This window comes from Balaenoptera physalus (genome assembly GCF_965194825.1).
Source record: "Balaenoptera physalus genome assembly, chromosome: 1".
Lineage (NCBI taxonomy): Eukaryota > Metazoa > Chordata > Mammalia > Artiodactyla > Balaenopteridae > Balaenoptera > Balaenoptera physalus.
The window spans coordinates 100,105,989-100,116,795 of NC_138882.1; positions in this window are offsets into that span (position 1 = coordinate 100,105,989).

The window sequence follows — 10,807 nt, forward strand, 5'->3', positions numbered from 1 at the left end:
CTGTGCCAGGGCCTGTTCTCCTTGGTCACACCACCGAGGCACGCAGGGAGGAAAGACAAACAACGAAGGAACGGAAGGCAGAGACCACCAAGCACCTGCAGGTGCAGCCTCCAGAGCTCCCAGGCCATCGAGGGGCCCGTGGGGAGGCTGGGGCTGGTGGGGAAGGAGAGGACCTCTGGGAGACGGAGGTTTGGGGGAGCAATCTGCAGGGGTGTCTGAGGAGGGACAGGGTGTGGTAGGGAAGAGAAGGCATGGCATGTGTGCAGGCAGACGCAGAAACAGGTCAGGCCCACGGCAGAGCTGGGAACAGCTATGTGGCTCCTGTGGAAAATCCCAACCAGAGGCAAGAATTCCATTTAACAAATATTTACAGCACCTACTCAGTGCAAGGAAGAGAGCCAGGCTGAGTCACTGGGCACGACCCTGTCCTGGCACCACCGTGGGGCTGACAGAGGGGCCTCAAGGGCCACTGGAACAGACGAGGGGCTTAGAGAGGGTGCAGGAGCCAGGCCTGGGGCTGAGGATCGCCTGGCTCTGGGCAATGCCTCAGCTCTGGGGGGATCTGAACTCAGTAGCCAGCTGGGGCCCCACCCATGGCAAAGAACTGCTGAGTCACAGACCACCAGGGATACTGCCCAGGTTGAGGCAGGGTGAACCTGGGGGTCAGAGGGAACTGAATCGGCTACCATAGTACAGCATGGGGCAGGCGGCATGAGAAGAGGCATCAACAGGCACTCAAGCTAAACAGGCACTTTCCTTCCTCCCCCCCGAGAGGCAGCCCCAAAGCTGAGGATGCTGAGACTAAGGGGTGGGGTGGGGGAGGGGCGAGGGAGGGTCAGGCACTCTGCCTGCCTCTCTCATCTGTTTCTCACTCTATCCTTTTCTCCACATCCTCACGGTTCCACTATGTCTCTAACCCACTCCTGGCTTCACTCACCTGGTGCCCCATTGCCACAGGGTCCCTGTCCCGCTGTGGGTACACTGTCCCTACCCTTTCATGCCTCATTGTCCCAGCACTCATGGCCTGAAGACCAGAAGTAGCACTACAACATCCTCCAGTTCTAGATTCAGGCTTCCCGTCCCCTTGCCTCCAAGCTCTCCACAGCAGGCCCCTGAGACCCTGGGCAGGCAGCGGCTGATCCCCAAAAAAGTGACCCCACAGAAAGTATGGTGAAAGTCAAAAACACTAGCCTGCCTGGGTGAGAGCAACCTTCTGTGGCCATTCCCCAGGAAATGGCACCCCAAAAGGTCAATGCAGAAGTGGGCTACTGCTGAGGTGCTATCTCAAGAGGGCCTCGAGTTTGCAGAGCTATTGACAGCTTGCAAAGCACTGTCACAGCTGATTTTTACAGAAACCCCAGCGCCACCATGATCCCATTGTACAGATGAGGAAACTGAGGCTCAGGGATGTTAACTGCCCAGCCCAATCTGGGCAGCTAAGTGGTAAAACCTGGACTGGAACTCAGGCCTGTCACATTCTGGGCCCCACACTCTTTACATTAGAACAACATCCTCTCTCTTCACCTGATGAAGAGTCCAGATGATGGGTTGGTGATTTCCTCCCCGTCTAAGGCAGTCACCCCACTTATTTACAGCCTGGCATTCATCACGCTGCAGGTATTCCCTCCCTGTGCCTCCTTTAGTTACTGCCGCCCTGGTAGGTCCCTGCCTTTTGCCTGGAAGGTCCTTTCCCATTTTCTCCTTGAAGCCAGTCACTATCCTTTCTTTCTTTTTTAAGATTTTTTTTTTTTTTTTGATGTGGACCATTTTTAAAGTCTTTATCGAATTTGTTACAATATTGGTTCTGTTTTTTTATGCTTTGGTTTTTTTGGCCCTGAGGCATGTGGGATTTTAGCTCCCCGACCAGGGATTGAACCCACGCCCCCTGCATTGGAAGGCGAAGTCTTAAACAATGGACCACCAGGAAGTCCCACTACCCTTTCTTTAAGAAAAGTCACCTCCTCTGTGAAGCCCTCCCCATCATGACCGAGCAGAGCCAACCCCTGTCTCAGGGCCGCCACATCTCTCTGCTCCTGGACCTCTGCAGGTTATGATGTCGACCCACCGCATGAGAATGCAACACGTGTGTACCTGCGCCCTCCACTCCCCACCACCAGCAAAGGGGCACTGCTTCTCATTCTCCCCAGTGGCTGTGTGTGGAAGGAAGGAAGGCGGGAGAGAAGGAAGGAAGGAAGGAAGGTTGGCTGTCCAGGGTGACTGGTCTTGTGTCAGTAAGAAGGAACTTGCATCAGGAGGGCACCCTGTCATCCTGAGAGAATGGAGAAGCTGAGGCCAGGAGAAAGAGTGACTTCACTGGCCCTTGAGCCACCCGAGGGTCACATGTCCTCCTCGTTTTTGGCCCTCCCCCCTGAGAACTTCACTCAGCAGCCCCTCAGCTCCACCCACTCCTCGCTGCTTTACTCAGGGAAGGGACAGCTCACGCAGTCAGTCATCTTTCCTACCTCAGCCCTTTTTTTCCACTGTGCATGGAATCTCCCTAAAGCCACCTTCCCCCTCACCCCTGTCCCTGTCTCCCCACCCCCAGAGAGGCAAGGGGGGGCCCCGAGAGAGGTCCCTCAGACCTCCCTCCCACCCTTAGATGGAGCCGGGGAGCAGCCAAGCCTGAACCAGGGGCTCACTCTGACTTTTGGGGCCCCGTGTTTAATAAAGACAATGGCACCAGCAGTCCTCCTGCCCTCCCTCCCTCAAGCCAAGGGCCAACACCCCAGCCCTCCGCTCTACAGAGCCAGCCCACTCCCATGTGGGACCCCCAGAAGGTAGCTCCATGGAGCCCCATGAGAAGGCTTCCCCAGCTTGCTGTCCAGACCTCCTGGGTGTCAGAGTCTCAGACAGCCCCTGCCTGCACGGCCATGCTCCCCGCTCTCCCACCCCGGGGTCCTGCCATTAGACTCCATTCCTCTGACAGAGCCCAAGCCTTCAGCTACCTTCCTGGGAAGGCCAGCTGATCCTGGTTGGTTATTTAATCTCTTTGCCGAGCCACTTGACAGAGATGGAGCCTACTGGAAAAGGCAGGTCTGGAGGAGGGCGCTGGCTCCTGGGCATGGCGTCAAGATCAAGAGTGGCCCCGGGATTCTCAGGGGGGGGAGAGCTGGAAGCCAGTGCTATGCTGACCTGAGAGAGAAAGGAAATGAAAGCTTGACCTCCCAGTCCTGCCTCTGGGTACCCCTGGAGGCTAGGGGAGGGGGCAGGGCATGACAAAGTTGGCACTGGAGGGGTTAACCTGGGCTGCCCAGCCGCTGTGCAGAAAGAGGTTCCCGAACCTGTGCCTTCTGGGTTCAAGCAGAGGTGGAACCAAGGCTGGCCTGGGGCCTCTCAAGCCACAGCCTCCCCCGGCGCCTCCCAGCTCCTCTCCCTCACCCCCACTCTTCCCTGATTCCTCGTCCCAATCCCAGGAAGCTGCCGGCGCTGGCACGGGGCGCAGGCAACTGACTCATCCTCAGGAACGGCAGCCTTGTCAACCGCACTCGCACCAGTCATATCTGCCCTTTGCACCTGCCCAGCTCTCCAGCCAAACTGGTGCTCCTGCTGAGGGAAAGGTGAGCCATCTGACCCAGGCCAGGAAGGCTGCACCGCTGGTCCCAGCTGCTCAGGGCACACGTCATAGACTTCTTCCACGAAGTGTGTGGACACCCCGCCCTGACTGACACCTCCTAACTGTTCTCCCCACGCCACTCATGGCCACGCTCAGCTTCCATGCCCAGGCCACCAGGCCCGGAAAGCACATGCCCACCCCCAGCTCCTGACCAGCCACAGAGAAGAGGAAAGACAGGGCCACGTGGTCAGCCCCCCGGTTCATCCCCTTAAACACTCTCCCCACTGCCCTGGTGCCCAGGCTCCTAGCCCTTGACCTTTCCCCTCTGTCCTGTTCTGTCCTCCCTCCCCTTGGTGTCCCTTTTCCCTACTGGGGACGTTTACCTGCCTCACTTCCTCCTGGCAGGTGGATCTGGGCCTGTGGGGTGGTTTGGGGCTGCCAAAGCCATGATGACTCGACCTCTCATGGTCTTACTTCAAAGGCCAAAGTTTTCCAAGACCACTTGGGTTCCTCAAAAACACTGTCTAGTGCTGGGGCAGGGGACTCTTCTCTTGCACTCCCCCCCTCAAACCCCACAGCCCATGGTCCTCCCAGCAGGGGAGTCAGGGTGGGGAAGGGATGAACACGGGGTACAACACTCAGCAGAGTTATATCTGAGGCTCAGCTTACCGCTGACTAGCTGGTTGGCTCTGTGTAGATATCCTGCCAGAATGGATGCGACTGTGCTTTACCAACCGCAAAGATGCATGGGGATGGGAGGCATGTCCATCACCCTGTGGGGTGGCTATTAGGAGGCCTGGAGGAGAGAAGGGGAGTCCGTCCTCTCCGTGCTCAGAACCAGCTGAAATGGATCTGCCCACCCTGCCTAAAGGGACAGATCAGAGCCAGACAGCAGGTCTGTGCCCAGACAGAGGTCACAGGACGAGGACAACGCCGGGAGTTCTTGTCCCCAGAAGCAACCCCAAGAAGGTACATCTTTTAATTACATGCTCAGGCTTCCTGGGCTGCTGGCCAGGGTGCACTCAGCCCTCAGCCTCCCCTATGGGCCCAGCAGGAACGCTGCTTCCCTCTGCCCTGACCCTCCCTGGGGAAAGAGGAGCTCAGGGACCCCAGGACAGAGGAGAGGAGGCAGCAGACCTGCCGGAGCTGGACTTGGAGCTCTGGTCTCTGGGGGAGTGGGTGGGGGTGAGGGGAGAGCAATGGGGTCAGATCAATTTCCCTCACAACACACCCACTCGGGCTCTGCCGGGACCTGGATGGGGCTGAGGATGGGAGAAGCTTCAGGGCTGCCGCCCTGGGACATCCAAACCCTCTGGTCCAGATTCTCTGAAGGCCAACTCGTTGGCCTGCTGTACCCGGGCAGTTACAAAGTGTATGAAGCAGCCCTGCCTAAGACAGTGGGGAAGGTGGGCTCTGTGGGGAGAGAACTAAAGAGGGGGGCCCATCCTCTCCTGCCCGAGGCACTCAGAAGGTTTTTTATGTGCTATTTTTGCTGGGCAAAAAAATGTCAGGCCTGTCCAGTTTGCGACCCTTCCAGCTGGTTTCATCTCCCAAGGATCCCAGCACCCACCACCAGCCCCTCTGAGTCCAGGTGAGCAGGAACCCCTCTCTGGCGGGTCCCAGGGGGCAGGGCTCCAACCTTCAGAGGAGCTTCCTGCTGCCTGGTGCCCTGTCTTTTTAAGGCGGGCAACAACTCTGAGATGGGTAATTTTTAACCCCTATTTAGCTAGTGAGGGAACAGAGTCTAGGTGAGAGGTGATATCACACAAGTTGCAAAACACGAGGCTTGGATTTCGCTGTTTAGGCCTTGCTGCCTCTCTCAGGAAACCCAGGAAAGCAACTTGGATTGTAGAGCAGTTATGCATTTATGAGGGGATTTCCCATATCAAAGCACATCTAATCCCTTGGCTTAGAGAGGGGAAGTCTGGGATGCAGAGAGAGTAATGCCTCATCTCAAACCTGGGAGAACCAGGACTCCTCATTCAAGCTCTAAGCTCTCAAGTTCATCTCAACCAGCCAGGCTGGCCCTGTGTGGGTGCAGCCAGTGTGGGCACTGGTCCTCTTCACCCCCCTGCTCAAGGTCACAGCCTTTGCAAAGCCCCCAACAGGAAGAGAAGATGGATGGCACCAAGGTAGAGAGTATGGTGGGCACTGGCCTCTATAGGCCACTGCGGCCCTGACCGTGAGAAAGCTGGATGGCTCCCCTGCTGGTGAGCCCCAAGTCTCAGCCTAAGTCCTGCCCAAGACAGCTCACTTTGCCCAGAGAAAAGGCCTTGGCCACTGGCCAGATTAGCCTCGCCACCCCAGCTCCAGCCAGCAGCATTCTATAGGAAGGGAGAGTACGTATCCTGGAGCCCTTCATCCTGGGTTCAAACCCCAGCTCAGCTACCTGATAACTGTGTGACCTTGGGCAAGTTCTTAACCTCTCTGTGCCTCAGTTTTCTCATCTATAAAATGAGGACAGTAATATAGTACTTACTACATAAGATAGTCATGAGAAATATTTGAGTTAATACAAGTAAGGTGCTTAAGACAATGCCTGACACATTGTAAGAGTTACATAAGCAGTTGATTTATTATTACAATTATCTTACTATCATTATTTTATATCCCAAGAGAGACTATGGATATCAGAGCAAGCAAAACCAAAATGCCCTCGGAGAGGTTCCGTGGGAGGAAGGGAAGAGGCCTGTTATGCAAGGGACTGTCACCCTCCATGGGCAGATGGGTCATCAAGGGTGTTACATCAGGTGGAAATTGCCATTAATAGTAGTTCCCTCTTGGGCCAGTCACAAACCCACAGAGCACGAGGGGGTGAGAAATTTTACTATTGTGGGAGTAAGAAATGTTACTACTGGATATAATTCCATTTTTAGAAACTGGGAAGTTATTTTGAGCAGAGGGTTGATATTTGCTATGTTTTTAATAGCCTCTGCACTCTAACAATACAGACACATAGGGGCTCTGAAGAGAAACCAGGGCACAGTGGGGTGTCTTGCTATGCTTCTGTGGTTGCTAGGCAAACCCTCTGGCCTCCCACCCCAGCTGAGGCCTAGTAGAGAGCCAAGGGTGGGCTCCACGGAACCCCACGATTCCTCATCCCAAGTGCCAGAGCCCCTTAGATGTCTCTGGGACTCTCTCAAGGGTGTCTAGAGAAAGCAACCTTCTTTTCTTTTCAGCCTCAGCGGTGTCTGATTAGGCAGGCAAATCAGCAGGGAAGAGCATTTTGTACAGCTACACTTACGCTTCACTTTCTAAAGCTATGTTAGTTTCCTATGGCTGCTGTAACAAATTATCATGAACTTGGTGGTTTAAAACAACAGAAATTTATTCTCTTATAGTCCTGGAGGCCAGAAGTCCAAAATCAGTATCACTGGGCCCAAATCAAGGTGTCCGTAGGGCTATCCTCCCTCCAGAGACTTTAAGGGAGAATCTGTTCTTTGCCTCTTGTAGCTTCTCGTGGCTGCTGGCATTCCTTGGCTTGTGGCTGCATCACTCCAGCCTCTGCCTCCGTGGTCACATTGCCTTCTCCTCTTCTATCTGTGTCAAATTTCCCTCTGCCTCTCTCATGTAGGGACACTTGTGATTGCATTTAGAACCTATCTGGATAATCCAAAAGCATCCCTCCGTGTCAGGACCCCCAGCTTAACCTTACATCTTCTAAGAACTTTTTTCCATATAAGATAACATCTATAGTTTTCAAGGGATGAGGATATGATATCTTTGAGGATCATTATTCAGCCTACTATCCAAGCCAATGTCTCCCTCCAACAAAATCGGACAGCAGGTCACCACTCAGCCCTGGCGTGCTACCCTATCACTCTCTCCTTGGCACCATACACCAGGGTAAGAACAATTGAAAACTCAGCACTGATCTGATGTCCTGCCCATCCTGGAGGTGTCTTGTATGGATCTACGAACAGGCCAGGCCTGGAGTTTCTGGGAGGAGTGGGGATGTTGGACTGCACACTCAGGCAATAAGAGCTCCCGTAAGGCCTCCAGTTACCACCACAGAAGGAAATAGAGAACTATAGACCAGATGCCAGAACCATAAAAACTCAATAAAGAAATGGAAAAAAATAGAAAATGCTAATCCTTCAAGAATCCCAGCCTCTAGAGATAATTAAAATATTGTTGTATAAAGTGATCTTCTTTCTAGAACTTTTTCTATTCAGCTAGACCCATATACTTATAATTTTAGCATGCAGAAGTGGGATTATACTACTCATCCTGTCCTTCAGCCTGTTTTTTTCAATAAATGATGTATTTAGGATGCCTTTCATGGCAGTACATGTACCATTTCCTCCATATTTCTAAAGGCTGCTGAGGATGGACCATGAGTAGTTACCCTATTGATGGGCAATTGAATTGTTTCTAATTTTTCAGCTGAAACAAATACGGTGAGATAATTCAGTGAGATGTTAATATCTGACTTGCCCACATTGCTACAGGAAGCTCACAAAGATGGGGAGGCATTTTTCTCTCTCCTTCGCCCTCCATCCCAACTCACTCCAAAGCAATCAAGCCTTGGGTAAAAAAAAGTCAGGGCTTCCCTAACTCCTAGGAAGAATTAATAGGCCTTTGTTTTCTAAGACTGAGCCTCACAGAGACAAGGAACCAGTTGTCAGAGAGGGGGAGGGGCTCTGTGTTTGTGGGGAGCTTCCACTGCAAGCACACAAACATCTCCTATCCAACTGGCTTAGACAATAGAGAGAATGTATTGCTTCCTGTGTCAGAAAAGCCTAGGGGCTGAGTGGGGATTCAGGTGTAGTTTGATCCAGAGGTTCTTCATATCATTAGGTTCTGGTTCCGTTTTTCTGTGGTTCTTTTGGCTCAGTCCTGTTCTGTAGGTTAGCTTTGTCCACAGAATCATTTTCTTCCTTATAGTGAAAAGACCTAGAGCAGTTCAGGGCCCACATTCACTCATGACACTATTCATAGAAAAAGAAAAATCTCTGTCCTAGACTCTGTCCAGCAAAGCTCCTGAGATGCATCCTGACTGGACCAGTTTAGGTCATGTGCTCATCACTGAGCCAATCACTGTGGTGGGGAGTCGGAATGTCCTGACAGATTTAGTCTAGGTCATGTCTCCCTCCACCCCGAGCTCTGGAGTTTCCAGAGGGTTTAATCCTCTGGGGTTAGAGGAGCAGATGGCTTTCCCAAAGTAGGGGGATTTTTTTCCAATAAAAATTAGGAGGTTGGAAAAGGGGAAATAGGGAGGAGTGGGAACTGAGTAGGTAACCAGCAGGGGTTCATGAGCATCGTTAAGAGTGAATGGGCTCGAAGCGGCCTGGCTTAGGGAAAAACAGGTGGGTTTTCTGGGCTGTGTAACGCCCACACCCTTGTGCCTGTAGCGTCCCAAGGGGGCAGAGCCCAAGCACAAGTGTGTGAGGAGCAACTTCACACCAGCTCCCCCAAAACGCACCATGAGCATCCTGATGTGTGAGCACGTACCTGTATGCTAGGATAAGTTCCTAGAAATAGAGCTGTTGGGACAAAGGGCTTGCATATTCAAGTTTTAATAGACATTGCTAAGGTACCCTCCACAAAGGATTTACCCACATCTCCTCCCAACAATACAGCCTATGAAAAGACCCATTAACTCACCTCTTGTCAGTACATACTGAATATTACCCATCTTTCTAATGTTTGTATCCCAACAGAGTTAATTTCTTGTTTTAAAACTGTAAGGTAGAGTGAACATCTTTATACACACACTTATTAACTAATTATAATTCCTCTTCTATGGATTACCTGCTGGTCCTTTGTTCTTTTTTTTTTACTGAGTTATCTTTTGGTTGTTGACTTGTGAAAGCTCTTTGTAGATTAGGGGTATAAACCCGTTGTTCAATCTGTTGTAAATATTTTCTCCAGCTTGTTCTTTGTGTTTTGACTTTGTATATAGAGCTTTTGTTGTCAGAACTTTACAAATTTTATGTGGTTCAACATATCAGGCTTTTCTGGTTTTCTGCTTAAAACATCTCACTCACCCTAAAATAACAACAAAAAAATGGTCACCTGTGGGTGTCTTTTTATATTTAAATATTTCACCTATCTGGAGTTTTAAAAATTGCATTATATATGTGAAGTGATGAATTTTCTTTTTTTTCAAATGGATAGTAGATTGGGATGTAAGAACTCTGTGAGATTCCAGAACTTTCATAACTTTCCTGCTGTTATCATTTCCATGGAGCAATTAGAAGAGATTAGAAGGAACATGGCTGGTGCTTGTCTTCACGTTCAGGGACAGCCAGGAAAGGGGGATGAAATGAGACTGGGATGCAGCCTTCAGACAATGTTGGGAGGATGCGGTGTCGTACCCAGAGGAGTGGAAGCAGCTGAGCCCTGCAGTGAAGAAGAAAGGAGGACACGAAGAGTCATGTTCCTCTTGAGAAGAGTTCAGGGAGCGAGAGAGAGACCCCTGTGGCATCCACCACTCCCCAAACCCCATACCCCATGCCGGGGAGCATTCTGTACTTTTGCCACCTCTTTCCAATCTTTCTGCCCAGAGGTCTGGGCTCATTAGCGTGTGTTCCTTCCATGAGTGTTTTTGGCCACCTACTCTGAGCCCAAGAAAGGATCGCCACATCTGGTCTGGTGGTAAGGGAAGTTCATAATAATCACCCTGAGACAGCAAGGAGAATGCTTGTGGGGACTCTGCCAGACTGCAGGAGATGGAAAGTAGTTTTATAAAGGTTTCCTTCAGATGTGGCGTTTAAAATTTTGTCCTTCAGGTCTGGAAAAGTATTTCCCTGACTCCTGGGAAAATGAAAAGAGCCATATTATTACCAGTCGTGCCCACCCGTGCCTTCCCTGAAAGGGCTATCCTGGCTGTGCTGCTTGCCTGGTTTGGGAGAGGTCAGAGGTCAAGAACACCCTAAGGGAAGGGCACCACCATCAGCATCCATCCTGGCCTCCATTGCAGGGGTTGGAGGTCAAGGACCGCAAGCAGCCAGCCCCAGCAGCTTCCCAATAGTGTGTGTACACCTCTGTCCCTACATTGCCCTGGACTCATCTTTTAGGTGACCTTCCCCGTTGGAAGGCACAGACCATGCAGCTTGGTGTGGGAGGTGCTCCACAAATGGCTGAATAAATGAATGAGTCAGTGATGGTGGAGAGCAGGGTATGGTGCTGGGGCCGCAGGGCTGCGTGTGGGCCAAGCCCAGCTGAGGACCACGCGGGGGCAGAGCCCACAGCAGGCAAGGGAGGCCCGAGGGCAGCCTGTTGGGGGAGCATGGCCCCTTTCATCTGCTT